Raw genomic sequence first — 19446 nt, 5'->3', positions numbered from 1 at the left:
AAAAAAAATGTCTAGAGCAGCACACAGAGATGAGGATCTCTGGAGACCCCAAATGCGAAAAAGGCTAATACCACATGTTTGTAATTTATTTATTATTATTTTCCCCCAAATTTAGAAGTAGGAAGGAAGTCAGACTCCACACATGCACCCATCCAAGATCCACCCAACATGCGCACCAAGGGGCAATGCTCTTCCCATCTGGGGCATTGCTCTGTTGCAACAGGAGCCATTCTAGCACCTGAGTTGGAGGCCATGGAGCCCTCCTCCATGCCTGGGGCTAACTTTGCTCCAATGGAGCTTTGGCTGCATGAGGGGAAGGGAGAAATAGAAAGGAAAATGATGGGGAAGGTTGAAGAAGAAGATGGCTGCCTCTTCTGTGTTTCCTAGACAGGAATTGATCTCAGGATTTCCACACACTGGGTCAAAACTCTCCTACTGAGCCATCCAGCCAAGGACACCTCCTGATTACAATTTAAAGTGAAAAAAGCAATGGTAATAATAGAAGGAAAAAGAGGTGAAAATGGCATCTTCCTGAACTTTCTGATGACATCATTCTAGATGATTGAGGCTGTCTCTCCTGTTTTTGTGTTTAAGCCTTAATGATTCCCTAAAAGCTGGCTTACATGACCAAGTTAAAGAAACTTGGGTCTAGAAGAGCTCATCAGTACCCACTCTAGCTTCCGTGTGTCCACGCTTTGGCAGGAAGAAAGAGAAATAAAGGGAATACAGGGAAGACAGTTGTGAAGCAGAAAACCAGAAGCTTTTATAGGCAGACCTCATTCTGTTGTGTGTAGTTCATTGTTATTCATAGAGGTTGCCCTATTTTGTTTTCTTTTAAACTGATGGCAAAAACCCTCCACTAGTAAATTTTGATTACAGCTCACTCTATTTCATGGTTGGTCTGGAACCAAACCAGCAAACTATCCAAGGTTTGCCTCTGATTATTTCAAAAGCCTGGGGCTATATATCCTTACACTTGTTTATTCACTCATTCAATGTAACCACATCACATCATTAGGAAAGATCAGAAAATTATTTTTTTTTTCTGAGGCATAAGGGAGATCTCAACCCCCAAATAATTCCACTATCACCATCACTACTTGCTTTTTGTGCACTCAGCACCTCATAGGGCCTGAATTTCCAATCACTACAGCCAAAAGTGTTTGGAAATATTCGCAGGAGCCCTTACCTCCTACTTGGTGAAATCCTATGCATCACTCAAAGGCCAATTTTATGCTCTTTTTCTCTAAAGTCTTCCCAGCCCATAGGAGGGGCTGTACCACATCAAAATGCTTCTTTAGGTATTCTTCTATTCTATTAACATTCCCCATTTAAACTGTCAGTTCCCTTAAGAGTCTGCCGGTTTTGCATCCCTAGCACTCAGCGCTGGGTCCTGCACATGGTAGGCCAAACAGCAGTGTTTTCACAGATGACAAAAAAGCAAGCCTCCTCTAGGTGGACTGAGGAGCTCAGGAACAAACAGTTCTCCCCATTTGTGCACACCCAGAGGTGGGTCTGTCGTTCTTTGCATCCAGTGCCCCTGGATTCTGCACCAACTCAGCTGGGAATTCGGAGAGCAGAGGCTGAGATTTCTCCATGGTTTAAGAAATGATGGCGAGGCCCTGGCCGGTTGGCTCAGCGGTAGAGCGTCGGCCTGGCATGCGGGGGACCCAGGTTCAATTCCTGGCCAGGGCACATAGGAAAAGCGCCCATTTGCTTCTCCACCCCCCTCCTTTCTCTCTGTCTCTCTCTTCCCCTCCCACAGCCAAGGCTCCATTGGAGCAAAGATGGCCCTGGGCACTGGGGATGGCGCCTTGGCCTCTGCCCCAGGCGCTAGAATAGCTCTGGTCATGGCAGAGCTACGCCCCAGAGGGGCAGAGCATCGCCCCCTGGTGGGCAGAGCGTCGCCCCCTGGTGGGCGTGCCATGTGGATCCCGGTAGGGCGCATGCGGGAGTCTGTCTGACTGTTTCTCCCCGTTTCCAGTTTCAGAAAAATTAAAAAAAAAAAAGGAATGATGTCGATAACCCAGATTCCACAGGCATGACTTCAGAGGCGCCTCTGGGCCAATACAGCCTGGAGTTTTGTGGAAAGACCAGCAGCACCCAACAAAGGTGCAGTGCATGCGTGCAAACACGCAAACACACACACACACACACGAACTCGCAAAATGCACACAGAGGTGGCAAGAGAGGCAGCGACAAACCCTCCCCAAGCCAAAGAGCAGCGCACAGCTCAACAGGGTAAACTGGCCATCTTCGCCGACACTTGACCGCTGAGGCACTGGGTCTTTTCAACTCTTTAGACCCAGCCCCAGTGGCCCACACTTGGAGGGCTGAGGAGCACCCCTAGAGCCCAGTCGGAGGCTTCTGCAGCCGCCAGGGCAGCTACTGGGTGGGGATGGTGCTGGGCCATCAGCGGGCGGGGGCACAAAAAGGCGTGGGGCAGGGCGGAGCACATGACGAAGGGCATGGCGGACAGGGAGTAGCAGAAGGAGTGGGGCGGGATGAGGCAAGGAAGACACAAGGTGGGGCAGAGGGCTAGGGGTTATTATGGGATAGTGAGGCATGGGGAGGTGCTGGGATGGCGTGGGGTGGGGGCAGGACAGTATGGGGCTGCAAGGCGCATGGACACAATGTGAAGGAGAGGGAATAGGAATTGGAGAAAGATCCGAAGGTTTATTTCAGCAGACTTTCTGCTATGTGTAGCAGGCTGCGGGGAGGGGCAAGGACAGCGAGAGGTGGGGCCGGCGAGGGGCAGGGCAAGCACAGTGAGAAGTGGATCCGCCCCGCATGTTATAAAGAAGTGTTCAAAAAAGAGCCTCCTCACTTTTATGTCCCACCTACGTATGGAGTAATGCAGTTTCTGTTTTTCTCTGATTTACTTATTTCACTTCGTAAAATGTTATCAAGATTCCACCATTTTGCTGTAAATGATCTGATGTCATCATTTCTTATGGCTGAGTAGAATTCCATAGTGTATATATGCCACATCTTTTTATCCAGTCATCTATTGATGGGCTTTTTGGTTGTTTCTATGTCCTGGCCACTGTGAACAATGCTGCAATGAACATGGGGCTGCATTGATAAGAGTGTGGTGGTTAAGGGGGAAGGGAAGAGAGGGAGAGAGAAAGGGGGAGGAGGAGGGGCACAAAGAAAACTAGATAGAAGGGGACAGAGGACAATCTGACTTTGGGTGATGGGTATGCAACATAATTGAACGTAGAGATAACCTGGAATTGTTATCTTTGAATACATGTATCCTGATTTATTGATGTCGTTCCATTAAAAAAATAAAATTATTAAAAGAAAAAGAGCCTCCTCATGCCCTTTCTGTGAAAGGAAATTTTGTTCATGTCTCATGGTCATTGTGATGGAAGAAACAGCATGTGTCACCTCAGTGAAATTTGAGTTTAGAAAGAAGAAATCCTTGATTGGGAAATAGATATTATTTTAAAAAAAACACAAAAAAGGCCTGACATGTGTTGGCACAGTGGACAAAGCGTCGACTTCGAAACACTGGGGTTGCGGGTTCAGAGCCCTGCACTTGTCTGGTCAAGGCATATATGGGAGATGATGCTTTCTGCTCCTTTTTCCTCTCTCTCTCTCTCTCTCTCTCTCTCTTTCTCTCTCTCTGTCTCCTTCCATCCTCTCTAAAATAAAAAAACCGAAAAACAAAAATAAAACAATCACCAAAATGTACATTTTATGGGTTTGCATGCGAAGTGTCGGTCGGCACCCTGTCTTTGGGCACACAGTTTGCACATGAGAACATAAATTTGTCATGTCACAGGAGAAGCCTGTTGGTGTTCTTAGAACTGGTTCTTATTCTCAGTTGCATGACATAGCTGTGTGAAAATGAGGACGAAAGGTTACTAGAATCTAAAAATAATTTTATGTAAATGTGGGCTCATAACCTTCCATTATGGACGTATGGAGTTTGGGGGAAGTGGCACCATTTCTGAAAGTCTTCTTTCGTAAGCCTAGGGGTGATGCATTTCCACTGGTCTGAGTGGGTCCCGCGTTTCCCGCTGGCGTTGTAGACTGGTCGTGGAAACTTGGCGATGAGTCTAGGCAGTGTCCAGGTTGTTCCTGTGGGAAAGAGGAGCAAGTAAGGGTTTCAATCAGGAAGGTCACAAGCGAGCCTGAGGGGGCCACTGTGGATGAGTGGGAGAGTCGCAGGGAAGGGAGCTTGGAGACTGGAGCAGGAGAGAGACCAAAGTGTGCTGCCCGCTGCTGCCCTGAATGCAGGTCCTGTACAAAGGGAGAGGGTGCAGAAGGGAAGGTGCAGAGGGAGGAAACGGGAGGTATTTTCAAATTCCGTTAATGTTTCCAGGAGGGGAGGAGCGTTGTGTTGCACTGAGGATGGTTATGAAGTGTCTGGGTCATGGGGCAGCTTCTAGGGTGGAGTCTCATAAAATATTGAAATGAGGTGGCCCAGGGGATAGTTGTACTCAGCTGGTTTTTTTAGTGTGTGTTTCAAGACAGTATCCTCAGTGTGCTTCTTGTGGCCATATCCACATAGTGAATCTTTGAAGGTTTGCTGTTGATGTATTTGCAGTGCAGTGTGACCTCCATGCATCTCCTGCAGCTATGGCTCTATTGAAGTGAGTTGGTGACAGGTGCTGAGGGTGGCTTCATTGTGTCAGCCTCAGGCGCTAAGAAGCACTTGGTTGCTAAGCAAAGGAGCAATGACCCAGATGGTCAAAACATCACCACTAACTGGGCTTGCCAGGTGGATTCTGCATATGTGAGTTGGTCTCTCTGCCTCCCTTCTTCTCACTAAATAATAAAAAAAGAAACAGCAGAGAGCCTTTGCCAGTTAGCTCAAGTGGTTAGGAACATCAACTGAAAACACCAAGTTTGGGATTTGATCCTCAGTCAGGGCATATATAATGAGTCCACGTCTGAGTGAAACAACAAATGAATGATTCCCTTCCCACTCCCCTCTCTCTCCTTTCTACTTTCTGTCTCTCTGTAAATCAATAAAAATTAAACTTTGGCCAGATAGCTTCATTGGTTACAGCATTGTCCTGGACCATGAAGGTTGTCAGTTTGATTACTTGGTTAGGTCACATACAGGAAAATCTCAATGTTTCTATCTCTCTCTGCCTCTCTCTCAAAAAGAACAACAAAGACAGCGGGGAGAACTAATTGAAAACCGAAGACTGTAGCCAGTTTCCTACTGTAAATCTTGGGGATTAAATGGAGTTAGGTATTGCCCTGTCTTCTCAGAAGAAAATCAGTCCTCAAGGTAGCTCCATGCAGAAATCTCAGCTGATGAGGCAGGAAAGCTGGTCCCACCCATCCTGCCCTGCAGCCCATTTCGCGCTCGTCTGGGGGCTGATCTCAGTGCAAGAGATGCCTTGAGGGTGAAGGGATCGCGCTAGGCACTACCATTTCCCAAACAGAGCCACAAGCTTGTGCAGGAGACATAGGGCGTCAATGCAAGTGCCGGGAGAGGGAGGTAGGTAGAGAGAAGGTGGACCTCCACTGTTTCAGACGGGCTGCTAAGGGGAGGCAGCCTGTGGTGTCCTCATTTAAAACATTTTCAACTGCAGAGGGCGATTGGAGAACTTGGAGCCTCCTGAAGGCCACTTAGGCCAAAGGCTATGTGAGCCCTACTAGGCAGTGAGGGGAAGGGCAAGGCGGGGCCGTGTAGAAGAAACCCGACAGGTAGGGCAGGCTGAGTGTCATCGCTTAAGAGGGAACTCTGGAGGAGATCGGGCCTGGCAGATGAAAGCAGGGGTCTTGGAAACCAGCCTGATTGCGCTGGGTGAAGGAGATCACTGGGTGCAGAAACTTGGGAGGAGGGACATGAGAGGGGTTAGGGTTAGGGTCAGGGTTAGGGTTAGGGTAAGGGTAAGGGTGAGTGTGATGGTGAGTGTAAGCGTGAGGGTGAGGGTTAGAAAGGTTAGGGTGAGAGTGAGGGTGAGGGTGAGGGTTAGGGTTAGGGTTAGATTTATATTGGGTAAGGTTTAAAGTTAGGGTTACGGTTGTGAAGAATTGATGCTTCTCATCTCTTCCAGCCTGTTTGTCCCTCTCTCTTTCTCAAAAAAAATGTGGAGGAATTGTTCACCCTGAAGTCATGTCAAACCATTATATTTTGATTTTTTTATCACTTTTTTCATTATCTCCTCAAATTTACTTTCTGCTCCTTGGTGTTTGCTGCAGTCTGAGATACTACAGCATTGTTTTCAGTTCCTGCATATTTGGTGAGGTGAACAGAAACCTCTGGTCTCAGTTTCACAAATATCCTTTTCTTTTTTCTGCTAAAAGACCTGGTCAACAAACCCCCACCCCATAACCCCAGTCCCCAGAGACTCCTCTCTTGTTCCTTGGCAGTTGCCACAGAAAAAAAGGCCCACATTTCACACCTCCACTCCTGGGTGCGTCTAGTCCCAGGCTACACAAAGTATGGTTTCTTCATCTCCAGCAAAAAGAGCATTGTTGTGTCCCAGACTTAAAGAATGTGAATCTGCATTTTAGCAAAATCCCAGATTATTTATATACACTAAATGTTCAAAGTGCCTATTTTTTAATTATCTATGTCTGAGAATATGGATATGTAAAATTCTACCCTTTCCTAAATTTAACTCCTCATATTGGAAAGCCAAAATGACAAGCTCACAAAAACAGAGTGGAAGCTGCCAGGAACTGGGGGATGGAGAAAACAGAGAAGTTGGTACAAGGGAACAAACTTTTCAATATAACATAAATAAGATCTGAGGATCTAAAGATAACATGGCAGCCTGACCAGTGGTGGTACATTAGATAAAGCATCAACCAGAAACACTGAGGTGCCTGGTTGGAAACCTTGTGGTTGCTAGTTCAAGCATGGGGTCAACAAAAGTATCTCAAGGTTGCTGGCTTGAGCCCTAGGTTGCTGGCTCAACATAAGAACCCCAGTCAAGACACATATGAGAAGCAATAAATGAACAACTAAATTGACTGAACACCTTTCTCTTTTAGGTATGACCATTTCCACCATTACACATGAAAAAGTGGGGCATGCAATCACTAAAGCTTTTATTTCTGAGTGTTGGGAAAACGGTACTGTCACATCAGTACTGGATAGATGTATGATTATCACATCTTTGGTTCTTAGGATTGAGAAGATTGTCCCTATAGGAATTGAAGACCTCTATGAAAAAATAGAAATCAGTAACATAATTTATAAAAGCATAATATCTCTGCTTTATAGGCAGATAAAAATTTATAATATCTGGTGCTACACAGTATAAAAAAAGTTTGTTTTTTTAACAAAATAAAATAGAACCAAATTTGCATTAATAACAACAATCTTTACTTTAAGACAAAACTAATTCTCTTTCTCGCAAATACTTATCCCAGTATATCATACATTTTAATTCAATTGTAACATATCTTTGTTTCATTTTATACAGAGTTCATTTTGTTATTAATTTTTCTGTAGCTTTATTGATATATACTAGAATTCTAATCCTTTAAGAAAATTTTAATTCTGGAAAAACCAAAATTATGTAATTGTATATGTTATGCCAGTATTCTTTACATTAATATTCATAAACAAAATCAATCTTGCTGTTGGTTGAGCTGTATTTACTGGTAGCATGATTATTTTAAATATTTTACAAGACATATTTACTAGTTGTCACATATATGCTTAGTTTCTTGGTAATATAAAGCGAAGCAAAAATAAACATATAATTCTAATTCTCAAGCAAATTCCCACTGCCCTGCACCACAAAAAATATTTTTTAAAAAACCCACAATGTTTCAAATCAAAACATTCCTCTGCTGGTCCTCTGTATATAAACTCTTTCAGGTCTTATCTTTTTCTCTCAGTTCCATGGCAGTGCCTCCCAATTGGCTGCTGGAGCAATTTAAATAGCCTCAGCATGACTAGAAGAAGCAGACACTATCTCAGGTGCATTTTCAGATAAGGTAAAACTTATCCTAAATGTGTACCCTAACAAAAATATGCAAGTGCCATTTGGGTCAGAGAGGCAGCTCAGGTACCCTATGCCTGCATAAGGGGAAGATTAGCCTGTACCTCACTCACTTTAGTGGCTGACTCCTTCTAGCAGTTTCTGCTTAAATCCATTAAATTGTTGAAACATCAAGCTGAACTGAAGCAATATATACCATGATTTCTAAAAAAGTCAAAACAAAATAGGAAACTATAAACCTTAGAAAATGAAGTGATAGAGTATTCAAATAACTCCCCACTAAAAATGGGCATACAAAAATACTTTATATTAGAAATCAGTAGAGAAATGCAAATTAAAACTGCTATAAGATGTTACTTCACACCTATCAGGAGGGCTTTCACTAACACATCAATGAACAACCAGAGATGATGAAGATTTGGAGGAAGAAAACAATTCTCCAGCATTGCCTGCCTACATGCAGTTTTTCCTTTTCTTTTCCCCTTTCCGAACTTTCACAATTCCACTTTACCATATATGGCTGCAACATTGAAAGACTATAAACACATTGATGCACTGCTAAAATCTGGACGACTTCCTTGCTCCTACCACAGTTGTGTAACATAAATTTTCCCACCTTGTCTTTCTTTTATTTTTGCATATTCCAGACAAACAAGAGAGGTAATTTAGTAATTTTTTCAGGGTAAATCTAGTTGAACTCTTAGCCAAATCACTTCTTCATCAACAAATGACCATTTTCTGATGCCACTACCACCTAATTAAAGTTGCAAGCCCTAGTAATTAAAATCGTTAGCAGCTGATGCTGCTTAATTTGCTCACAATTAATTCCACCAAGGGAATATAAACACACAAATTTTTTCCACTATGCAGCACACGGTCCTGTTGCCCATGCTACATCACTCCCTCCAATTCTTCATTGCCCGCGAATCATTTTCCATTCTGTACTTATTCCGACAAATTCTCCATTTCCTAAATAACTTTTCTATTTTATATAAAGTCTGCCTTACATACTCCCCATTTATTTCTAGATGAACATGCCAGAACCATTTTCCTTTTTACCCTGGTTCCTCCATTACCATCTTGTCATGAACAAAGCCCCACTCCCACTTCTGCCTTTACCACACCCTTTACCAGGCCCAGTCTCAGCACTTGTTTATAATTTCTTCCATGCCCTACTCTGCACACTCTCACAATTACTACCACACTTGACATTCCACAAGCATACTGCTCCAAACCTGGCTGAGTTTCAATCACTTCCCAGTCTTGAGAATCTCAGGGTGCAATTTGCCACCACAATTCTTTTACTTTTTTTTCAAAGCTCTTGTGGCACTCAAGCCATTTCACAGAAACCCCCTTCTCACTTCTGCTCTCTCACTGCTGCCTTGTTGAAAGAGTACATCAGCATGAGCTGCAGTCAGTCCTTTTATCCGTGTTTTTCATAGGGTTGCAAAAAAATAAAACGAAGTGCAGGTCTATTTGAAAATAAGATGCATTATAGAATAAATACTGTGAGAAAAGAAAATATAAAAAATTATTAGAATCCTATATCAACCCCTCAACCAAACTGTTTCTGTGTATTTGAATAACTACTCGTGACTAATATAAAACATGGAGTTCCCTAAAACATAAGCATGCAACAAGATGCAAAGTGAAAAATGGGAAAAGACACAAAGGTGATGCAAAAGCAGTTTGAGAGTTTCTGGTTATGTGTTCTAGCTCTTAATTTCAAAATGTACATTGGATAGCAGCTGAGGAATATATTTTTCTGGTGACATTTACCTAGCTGTAATTTTCAAGACATCCATGAGATGGCAGCAGAAAATTTTGTTTGTTTTTTCTAGAAACTCCCTTGGCCGTTTTAATCCAAATGTATGCAAAACGCAGCAGCAATCATCCTGGGTGAATGGCTCGCTTGGCTGGAACATTGTCTTGCAATGCAGAGGTGGCTACTTCAGTCCTTGGCTGGGGAACATACAGAAACTGATCGATGCTTCTGTCTTACACTTATCCTCCTGCCTCCCCTTTGATTCAATAAAAATAAAAAAATAGAAAAAAATAAAGACAAAAATAAAAGGCAACGGAGAACATTTTTCTTGCCCACAGCATTCATTGAGAATCCAGACATGCTATTCATTTCTATTTTAAGACTCTCACATGCCCCACCTCACTTAATGTTCCCATTTGTCAAATGAGACAGAAACGATTGTTATCTGTATTTCATAGGTATTTGAACTAAGGACTGATTCTAACCTAATTCAAAACCCAGAAACGATGGTCCAAAGTGAGACAGAAGAGTTTACACACATGGTATCCTGTGTTATACAGCCATCAAAGTTGTCCTTAAAATTTTTGAATACTGGTTATTTTTTTAAGAACACCTGCACATAAACTAATGGTCCAGCTTGTCAAGCACTCAACCAAGGTGGAGTTGGGGTGGAAGTTAGGCAGGCAATAGGATAGGATGGAATAGGAGAAGAGGGGAATGCGGAAGTGGCTTGGCCCTTCTCAGGTGCTGAACCAACAAGAGATCCTTTAAGAGTGCTCTACCCACTTCTACCACCTCCCTGTCTGATGGCATTTTAAAATTTGTTATTCAGTCCAGAGCACAGGTCTGCTTCTACCCATTTTTACTTTTTTTGAGACTTCACCTGACAGAAGTTTCCTACAGGCTCAGAATTAACACAAGAGCTGACTTATGGCTCCAACATCTACAAGCAAAAAAAAAAAAAAAAAACTAAGTCTCCTCCTCTGTCAAATGGGGAGAACCACTCCCGCTTAGGTGGCTGTGAGGATTCAGGAAAGCAGTGCTTGTTAGCTCCTGCCCACTGTGTGACCAGCACTTTGCCTCTGTGCTATTTTGACCCATGTCTCATACAAAATTTCTATCAGTTCCCTCCTCTCTGCAGCCACCACCACATAGCATGTGAGACCTTGGAGCTCAGGATGGCCCTCCTGCACTCTGTCCTTGCCATTCCCAGCTGAAGTCCAGGCCAATAATAAACGTATCTGGCCAAGTACCTGGAAGCCCGGGCTTAGCCAGGGACACCCTCTCAGTCCTTGCACTCTCACAACCTCTTCATTATTTGGAAACCACATTCTGATAAGGGACGCTGAGGGGCCACATGAAAAGGGTAGGCATCTGGAGGAAAAGGGCAGAAGGACTCAGTGCCCATAACCTTCACCAATATTTAGAAGAATCTTGGTGATTTCAAGTAAAGAATACACAATATAGTCAATAATATTCTAATAACTATGTATGGTTTCAGACAGGTGCAAGATTTATCAGGATAACCACTTTGCATGTTATGTAATGTCTAATCACTGGGGACTAAACCTAAAACTAATATAATAGTATATGTCAATTGTAACTAAAAAATAATAACAATTAATTTGAAAAAATGCATATAAAAATAAAGAACACAGGTATGTTTAAATTTTATAGGTAAGTATACAACACACTATAGACCTATTATTTCTTTCTTTAAGTGATTCAAAAAAAAGAAAATTGCATAAAACAATAATAGTGCAAAAAGAACAGAAAAAATGAAGTTATAGTGGAGTATATCATATATACTGTTTACAAAAATTGGGGGATATATAAAACTGAATATGAACCAATAAAAAAGCATACTGAAATTTTTTATATACTTTGTAAATGGGATTAGAAAAGAAAAAAAAAGAAGACGATATAATGTAAGAGCTATTTATATATTAGGTTTTAAAAAATACATGGTTTGGCATGTCCTTAGACAGCTAATAAAATATAATGTTGTATTTTGTTATCAAAACAAATAAAAAAACTTTAATTAAAAAAGGCAATAAATTTTACAATCCATATACAGATTATAATACACTAAAAAATTTTAAACTTAAAATAGAGATTAGCATATCATATGAAAACAACAGGTACTTAAAAAAATTTAAAGCAAGCTTCTTTTATGGAAAAGTAATGTTTAAATAACAGGCCAGCCAGCATTCCATCATTATTTAAATTCATCTAGAATAAGAATATGAAAGAAAACTTCAATTCAATTCATAAAGCCCATTCTTTTAATATTCAGAGTTGACAAGACAATGGAAAAAAAACTGCAGACCATTCTAATACCTTGATTTTATATTTATAAATATAATGTTAGTAATTAACTTAGTAATCTGTCAAAAAATATGATAAACCAAGCACTATATCAAGAATTCAACTATTCAACAGCACAAATATTAACAAAGTAATCCTATTAAAATACTAAAGGATAAAGCCATATGTTTATTATATAAATACCAAAATGGCATATGATAAAATTCAGACATTAATAAAAAGTCTAAAAAATTAAATATGAAAGAATCACTTACCCTCCCCCACAAAAAATCAAACAACATTCAAAACAAGCCAAACATTAAAAATGTTTTTAAATCAGAAACCTAGCACCATTTATCAAAGAGGCAAATATAACAAATTAATTAATGACAAAGACTCTAGAACCAGACCAATTAGGTTTCAATTCTAAGCCCACCCCCTTCTGAGTTATGTGGTTTTGGGTTAGTAGTTTCTTAGCACTGGAGTCTTAATACAAATGGGGGTGATAATAATAGTAACTATTTTAAAATATGTTGAAAAACTGCATATGTTAATAACTGTAATAATTGACACACTTTAAGTCCTCAAAATGGAAGCTATTACTATTAGTTACCAATTGTATCAAAGATTTTAAAGCATTACTGTGTAATAAATGAAACTTTCCTTAATAATAAAAATGTGCTATATCTACAATGCCCAATGTATTAGCCAATACAATAGTTGGCAATTGAGCACTTGGATAGGAGCTTTGAATGTACAAAAATAAAAACATAAACAGCTACCCAACTTCAACTAATGAAAGAATGAAAAGGAAATCCTTTTTTCAAAGCACAGATCTAAAACTGGACAAAATTGTCACATACACATACAGTGCTTACTCTAAAGATACCACCAGAGTTTCAGGTAAAAACAGTGAGAGGCACTGACATTTCTTCTGAGGATGATCTTATGATTTCCCACTCCCACCTCGAAAGTTTGGTATGCAAGGTTAATTTCACTAGAATGGGGAATGGCCATAAAAACAGCAGTTTAGACCCTGGCAAGGTAGCTCAACTGGTTGCAGCATTGTCCTGATAAGCCAAAGTTACAGGTCCAATCTGCAGTCAGGAACAAAACAAGAATCAACCAATGAATGCATAAATAAGTGGAACAAAGAATTGATGTTTCACTTTCTCTCCCCCCTTTCACTTTCTGAAATTGATAAACTTACAAAAAAAACCCAGCATCTTTGCTACCATATGAGGTAGATTCAATTACAAGAAAAGAGCAAATATAAAAACAGAAGCTTTAAATATAGAGATCTCAGAAAAAAACAGCTTTGCTGTCCTGAGGCTAGGATCACAGAGCAAGTAGCTTTCCCAAGAGAAAATTTATATGAGATATTATAAATGAGAGTCAGGGAAGAAGTGAACTAAACTTTCCACAGAAATATGACCAACTAAATGGGGCAAATGCAAGAGACTATTTCACTCTCTGCCCTCCTCTCACTTAAAAAAAGAAAAAAAAGAAGAAAAGATGTTAATTGTATAATTACTCTGTAAGTCATGAATTGCTTTTCTCTTGCTTCCAAGATTTTCTTAGCATGTCTTTCTTTGTCTTTCAGCTTTTTGATTGATATATTTAGGTTTGGTGCACTTTGCATTTATCATATTTAAAGTTTTTCTAACTTTTGGAATCTTCAGATTAATGTATTTCATAAAGTTTGGAACATTTTTGCTATTCTTTATATTTCTTACTCCTAACACATTTCCTGGGACTCTCATTACATTTGTGTTGGAATTTTGATGTGGTCCCTCTTTCAGGTCTATTTTGCTTGGATACTTTTAAATTATCTATCAACAAATTTACTCGAGCCTGTTATTGAGCCCAGATATGTAATGAAATTTTTACTATGGATATTGTACTTTTCATCTCTATGGGTTATCATTTTTAGTTCTCACTTCAGACTTTCCTGTAGTTTGATGCATTGTCATTGTATTTTACTTTATGCTTTGAAAGGTTCCTTTTATTCTTGGAAATATTTATACTAGCTGCTTTGAAATCTTTTTTTTTTTTTTCCGTATTTTTCCGAAGCTGGAAATGGGGAGGCTGTCAGACAGACTCCCGCATGCACCCGACTGGGATCCACCCGGCACACCCACCAGGGGCAATGCTCTGCTCACCAGGGGGTGATGCTCTGCCCCTCTGGGGCGTCACACTGTCATGACCAGAGCCACTCCAGCGCCTGGGGCATCTTTTGCTCCAATGTAGCCTTGGCTGCTGGAGGGGAAGAGAGAGACAGAGAAGAAGGAGAGGGGGAGGGGTGGAGAAGCAGATGAGCACTTCTCCTGTGTGCCCTGGCCGGGAATTGAACCTGGGACTCCTGCATGCCAGGCCAATGCTCTACCACTGAGCCAACCAGCCAGGGCCTGCTTTGAAATCTTTGTCTGCTAACTTCAGTGTTTGCGTTCAGTTGATTATTGACTGAAGATTTTTACTCCTGAGGTTAGGTTACAATTGCCTGTTTTTTTGAAGGTTTCCACAACTTGATATCTAAGGTAATGTAGCAACTGCTAATTCTTTTGTATTTTTCTATGGGTTGTCACTATTTCTTAGTAGATTGCTTAGACTTAAAGTATAAAATCTATCTTCTATGCAGTGTGTTGCCACTGATGACTCTTTTCTATATATATATAGACATGTTGGTTTGTCTGTTGTATTTCTTTGCATGGCTTCCTGGGGTTTGCTCCTGTATCTTCATAGTTCAGTAGTCAGCCTGGACATTGGCAGGAGTTGTGGTCAAATATCTTGAACCTATGAGCCTTACAACCACTTATGATTGATTCTGTAGTTTTGAAATCACATTCAAAGTTGCAGCCAGTTTTTAGTTTTACTTGCCCTCTTGTATTTGCTGGGCTTTCCTGGGTCTTTTTATTTATTTATTATCATTATTATTTTGGTGACAGTGACAGAATGAAGAACAGATAAATACAGACAGACAGAAATGGAGAGAGATGAGAAGCATCAACTCTTCATTGCAGCACCTCAGTCACTCATTAATTGCTTTCTCATATGTGCCCTGACTGGGAGGGGGGACACAGCAGACTGTGCTTAAGTCAGCAACCTTGGGCCCAAACTGATGAGCCCTGCTCAAACCAGATAAACCCGTGCTCAAGCCAGCAACAATGAGGTTTCAAACATGGGCCCTCCACATCCCAGTCGATGCTCTATCCACTGTGTCACTGCCTGGTTAGGAATCTTGAGTTTTCCTTTTAGTTGGTCAGATTTGTGTGCAAAGATTATTTCACTCCTTCTGTGACTCTCATTTTTAATATCTCATATTTATTTTCTTTGGGAAATCTACTTGCTCTGTGATCTTAACCTAAGGACAGCAAAGCTGTTTTTTTCTGAGATATCTATATTTAAAGCTTCTGTTTTCATATATGTTCTTTTCTTGTAATTGATTCTACCTCATATGGTAGCAAAGCTACTGTTTTTTTTTGTAAGTTTATCAATTTCAGAAAGAGAAAGGGGGGAGAGAGAGTGAAACCTCAATTTTTTGTTCCACTTATTTATGCATTCATTGGTTGATTCTTGTATTTTCCTGACTGCAGATTGGTCCTGTAACTTTGGCATATCAGGACAATGCTGCAACCAGTTAATCTACCTTGCCAGGGTCTAAGCTGCTGTTTTTATGGCCATTCCCCATTCTAGTGAAAATAAGCTTGCAGACCACACTATCGAGGTGGGAGTGGGTAATCATAAGATCATTCTAAGGAGAAAGGCCTGTGCCTCTCACTGTTTTTATCTGAAACTCTAGTGGTTTTTTTTAGAGTAATTACTGTATGTGTATGAGACAGTTTTGTCCAGTTTTAGATCTGTGCTTTGAAAAAGGATTTTCTTTTCATTCTTTCATTAGTTGAAGTTGGGTAGCTGTTTATGTTTTTATTTTTGTACATTCAAAGCTCCTATCCAAGTGCTCAATTGCCAACTATTGTATTAGCTACTACATTGGACACTATAGATATAGCACATTTTCATTATTAAGGAAATTTTTATTTATTACACAGTAATGCTCTAAAATCTTTGATGCAACTGGTAACTAATAATAATAGCTAACATTTTTTTGAGGACTTAAAGTGTGTCAAATTTTACAGCTATTAATATATGCAGTTTTCAACATATTTTAACATAGGTACTATTATTATCTTTCCCATTTGTGCTAAGACTCCAGTTCTAAGAAACTACTAACCCAGAACTGCATAACTCAGAAGGGTGTGGGCTTAGAATTGAAACCTAATTGGTCTGGTTCCAGAGTCTGTGTCATTAATTATTTTTTAATATTTGCCTCTATGAAAAATGGTGCTAGGTTTCTGATTTTAAATTTTTTTTAAATGTTTGGCTTGTTTTGAATGTTGTTTCATTTTTTGTCGTGGAGGGTAAATGATTCTTTTTATATTTAATTTTCTTAGATTTTTTATTAATGTCTGAATTTTATCATATACCATTTTAATATTTATATAATAAATATATGGCTTTCTATTTTAGTTTTTTGATAAGATTACTTTGTTAATGTTTGTGCTGTTAAATAATTTAATTCCTGATATAATGCTTCATTGATCATATTTTTTTTACAGATTGCTGTTAATTACTAACATTATGTTTATACATATAGAATCAAGGTATTAAAATGGTCTGCAGTTTTTTTATTGTCGTTGTCAACTCTGAATATTAAAATAATGGGCTTTATGAAATAAATTGAGATTTTTTTATACTCATTGTAGATGAACTTAAATAAAGATGGAATGCTGGGTGGTCTGTTATTTAAATATTACTTTTTATAAAAGAAGTTTTCTTTGAATTTTTTTTAAGTAGCAGTGCTTTCCATATGATATGCTAATCTTTATTTCAGTGTGTATTTAACTTTTAAAAATATTTATTGGATCATAATCTGTATATGGATTGTAAAATTATTGCCTTTTGTAATTGAAAGTTTATTTTTATTTTTTTTCATAACAAAATACAACATTATATTTTCTCACTAATCTAAGGACATGCCAAACAATGTATTTTTTAAAACCTAATATGTAGATAGCTCTTAAATTATATCATCTTTTTGTTTTTCTTTTTTAAAACCATATACAAAGTATATGAAAAATTTCAGAATACATGTTTGTATTATTATCTCCTTTCATTTTAATACTTTAAAGTTTTATCATTTAGTTTTTGTTTTTGTTTTTAGATTACTGATTTATTTGAAATTATTTTTATATTTTTATTTGTCATACTAATGGTATTTTGTTTTTGTTACATTAAACATTCATTTTATATTTATTTATTAATATCTGCAATCTCTGCTGTTACTCCCCCCCCCCAAAGGTTATCACTTGGGTTGTTTTGATAATTTATGTGTGTGAATTTTCTTACTTTCACTCCTTTTAAGATGTTACTCCATTAATCTCTGGTTTTCACAGGTTCTAATAATAGATTATTGTTATATTTGTTCCTTTATATGTAATGCTTTTTACCTTTCTGCTTCTAAAATTTACTTTTTATTATTTGTTTTTAGTAGTTTGATTTTATGATGTGCTTTGGCATGATTTTGTTTAGAGTTATTATCCTCAGGCATTATTGAGAGCCTCACAACTTTAAATTATTGTTTTGTTCAAGCTGAGAAACAAAATGGCCATTTAAAAAATAATTTACTGATTATTTTTTGTCTCTTCCCCTCTGGAACTCCTACAGTTATACATACAGATGATCCTTGAACAACACAGTTTTGAATTGCATGAGTCTACTTATATGTGAATTTACTTTCAATAAAATGAGTTGGCCCTTCCTATTTATAGGTTTCATTTCCATGGATTCAACCAGCTGTGGGTGGAAAATAGTATTTTCACATTTCCTTTTGAAGATGTCTAACTGTGGTTTGAAAATACTATTTGAATCTGGTTGGTTGAATGTGAGGATAGAATAGGTTGCAGAGTCTAAAGTTATATATATTTTTCAACTGTGTAAGAGTTGATACCTCTAACCCTGCATTGTTCAAGTGTTGGTTTTATATTAAACTACTTGATATTGTCTTACAGGTAGTGAGCTTCTATGGTTTCTTTATCCACTCCTGTATTTATGTTCATGCTTTGTTTTATGTCTTCCTTAATTTTAACAGTTTTTTTTCTTTGTATATTTTGGAGGTTTTTTTAAGAGTACCATATGATTATAATTACATCTTTTTGAAAATTGAGATTTTTATTATTATAAAATGTTTAGTTTTCTTTGTTAAAACTTATCATATATCAGTATAGCTTCAGTGTAGCTACTGTTTTCATGGCAATTTTGTAGGGAAGAGAAACAGAGAAAGTTGGCAGAGAGAGGGATAGGAAGGGAGATAGATGAGAAGCATCAATTCTTTGTTGGAGCATCTTGGTTTTTCATTGATTGCTTTTTCATCTGTGCCTTAATGTGGTGGAAGAGGGGGTCTAGAGCAGAGCAGGTAAACCCTTGCTCAAGCCAGTGACCATTGGGCTCAAGTGAGCATCCATGTGGTCTTAATTATGATTCCATGCTTAAGCTGGTGACCCCATGTTTAAGCAGGTGAGCCTGCACTCAAATTGGCAACTTAAGTGTTTTTAACCTGGGTTTTTCGTGTTCCAGTCTTATGCTCTGTCCACTACATTGCGACCTGGTCAGTTTCAATGACATACAAAACCCACAAAAATTAGGGGACATTATATAGCTTCATATTCATTTTGAAATATTCTTTAGTTTTTGTGATCAGTAGATTTATTTATTTTTTATCCCAATTGTGTATTTGATTTAAATTGTGTTTCTTGTAGAAGTGTATAATTAATATATTTTTTATACTTAGAATGGCAACTTCTGCCTTTTGATTAAAGTTTTTAATTTATTCTTTACTCTTTTCATTTATACTATCAGATCTGTGTTTGTTTTCTAATGTAACTCAGATATTTTTTGTTGTTCCTTGGTTCTTATTTATCTTCTTATTCCTTAGATGTTTTCTTTCTTTAAAAGATTAATGTATTAATTGATGTGAGAGCAACTTTGACTTTTTGCTCCACTCATTCATGCAATCATTGATTGATTCTTTTATGGGTCTTGACCACAGAGTAAATCATAAACATTGGCTTAATGGAATAGTGTTCTAACTGAGCTACTTGAACAGGGTTTTTTTTTTTTTTTTTCATTTTTCTGAAGCTGGAAATAGGGAGAGACAGTCAGACAGACTCCCGCATGCGCCCGACCGGGATCCACCCGGCACGCCCACCAGGGGCGACGCTCTGCCCACCAGGGGGCGATGCTCTGCCCATCCTGGGCGTCGCCATGTTGTGACCAGAGCCACTCTAGCGCCTGAGGCAGAGGCCACAGAGCCATCCCCAGCGTCCGGGCCATCTTTGCTCCAATGGAGCCTCGGCTGCGGGAGGGGAAGAGAGAGACAGAGAGGAAAGC

At 39.1% G+C, this 19446-nt stretch overlaps 1 pseudogene; it reads left to right on the top strand.

The window, feature by feature from the left end:
- The first annotated feature begins 2168 nt into the window (after window positions 1-2168).
- The window catches only part of LOC136386943 (histone-lysine N-methyltransferase PRDM9-like), a 23855-nt pseudogene continuing 6577 nt past the window's right edge, over window positions 2169-19446 (top strand).

Source organism: Saccopteryx leptura, unplaced genomic scaffold (genome assembly GCF_036850995.1).
Source record: "Saccopteryx leptura isolate mSacLep1 unplaced genomic scaffold, mSacLep1_pri_phased_curated manual_scaffold_22, whole genome shotgun sequence".
NCBI lineage: Eukaryota > Metazoa > Chordata > Mammalia > Chiroptera > Emballonuridae > Saccopteryx > Saccopteryx leptura.
Note: the sequence above shows the minus strand (reverse complement) of the source record. Positions and strands in the feature narration are given on the sequence as shown.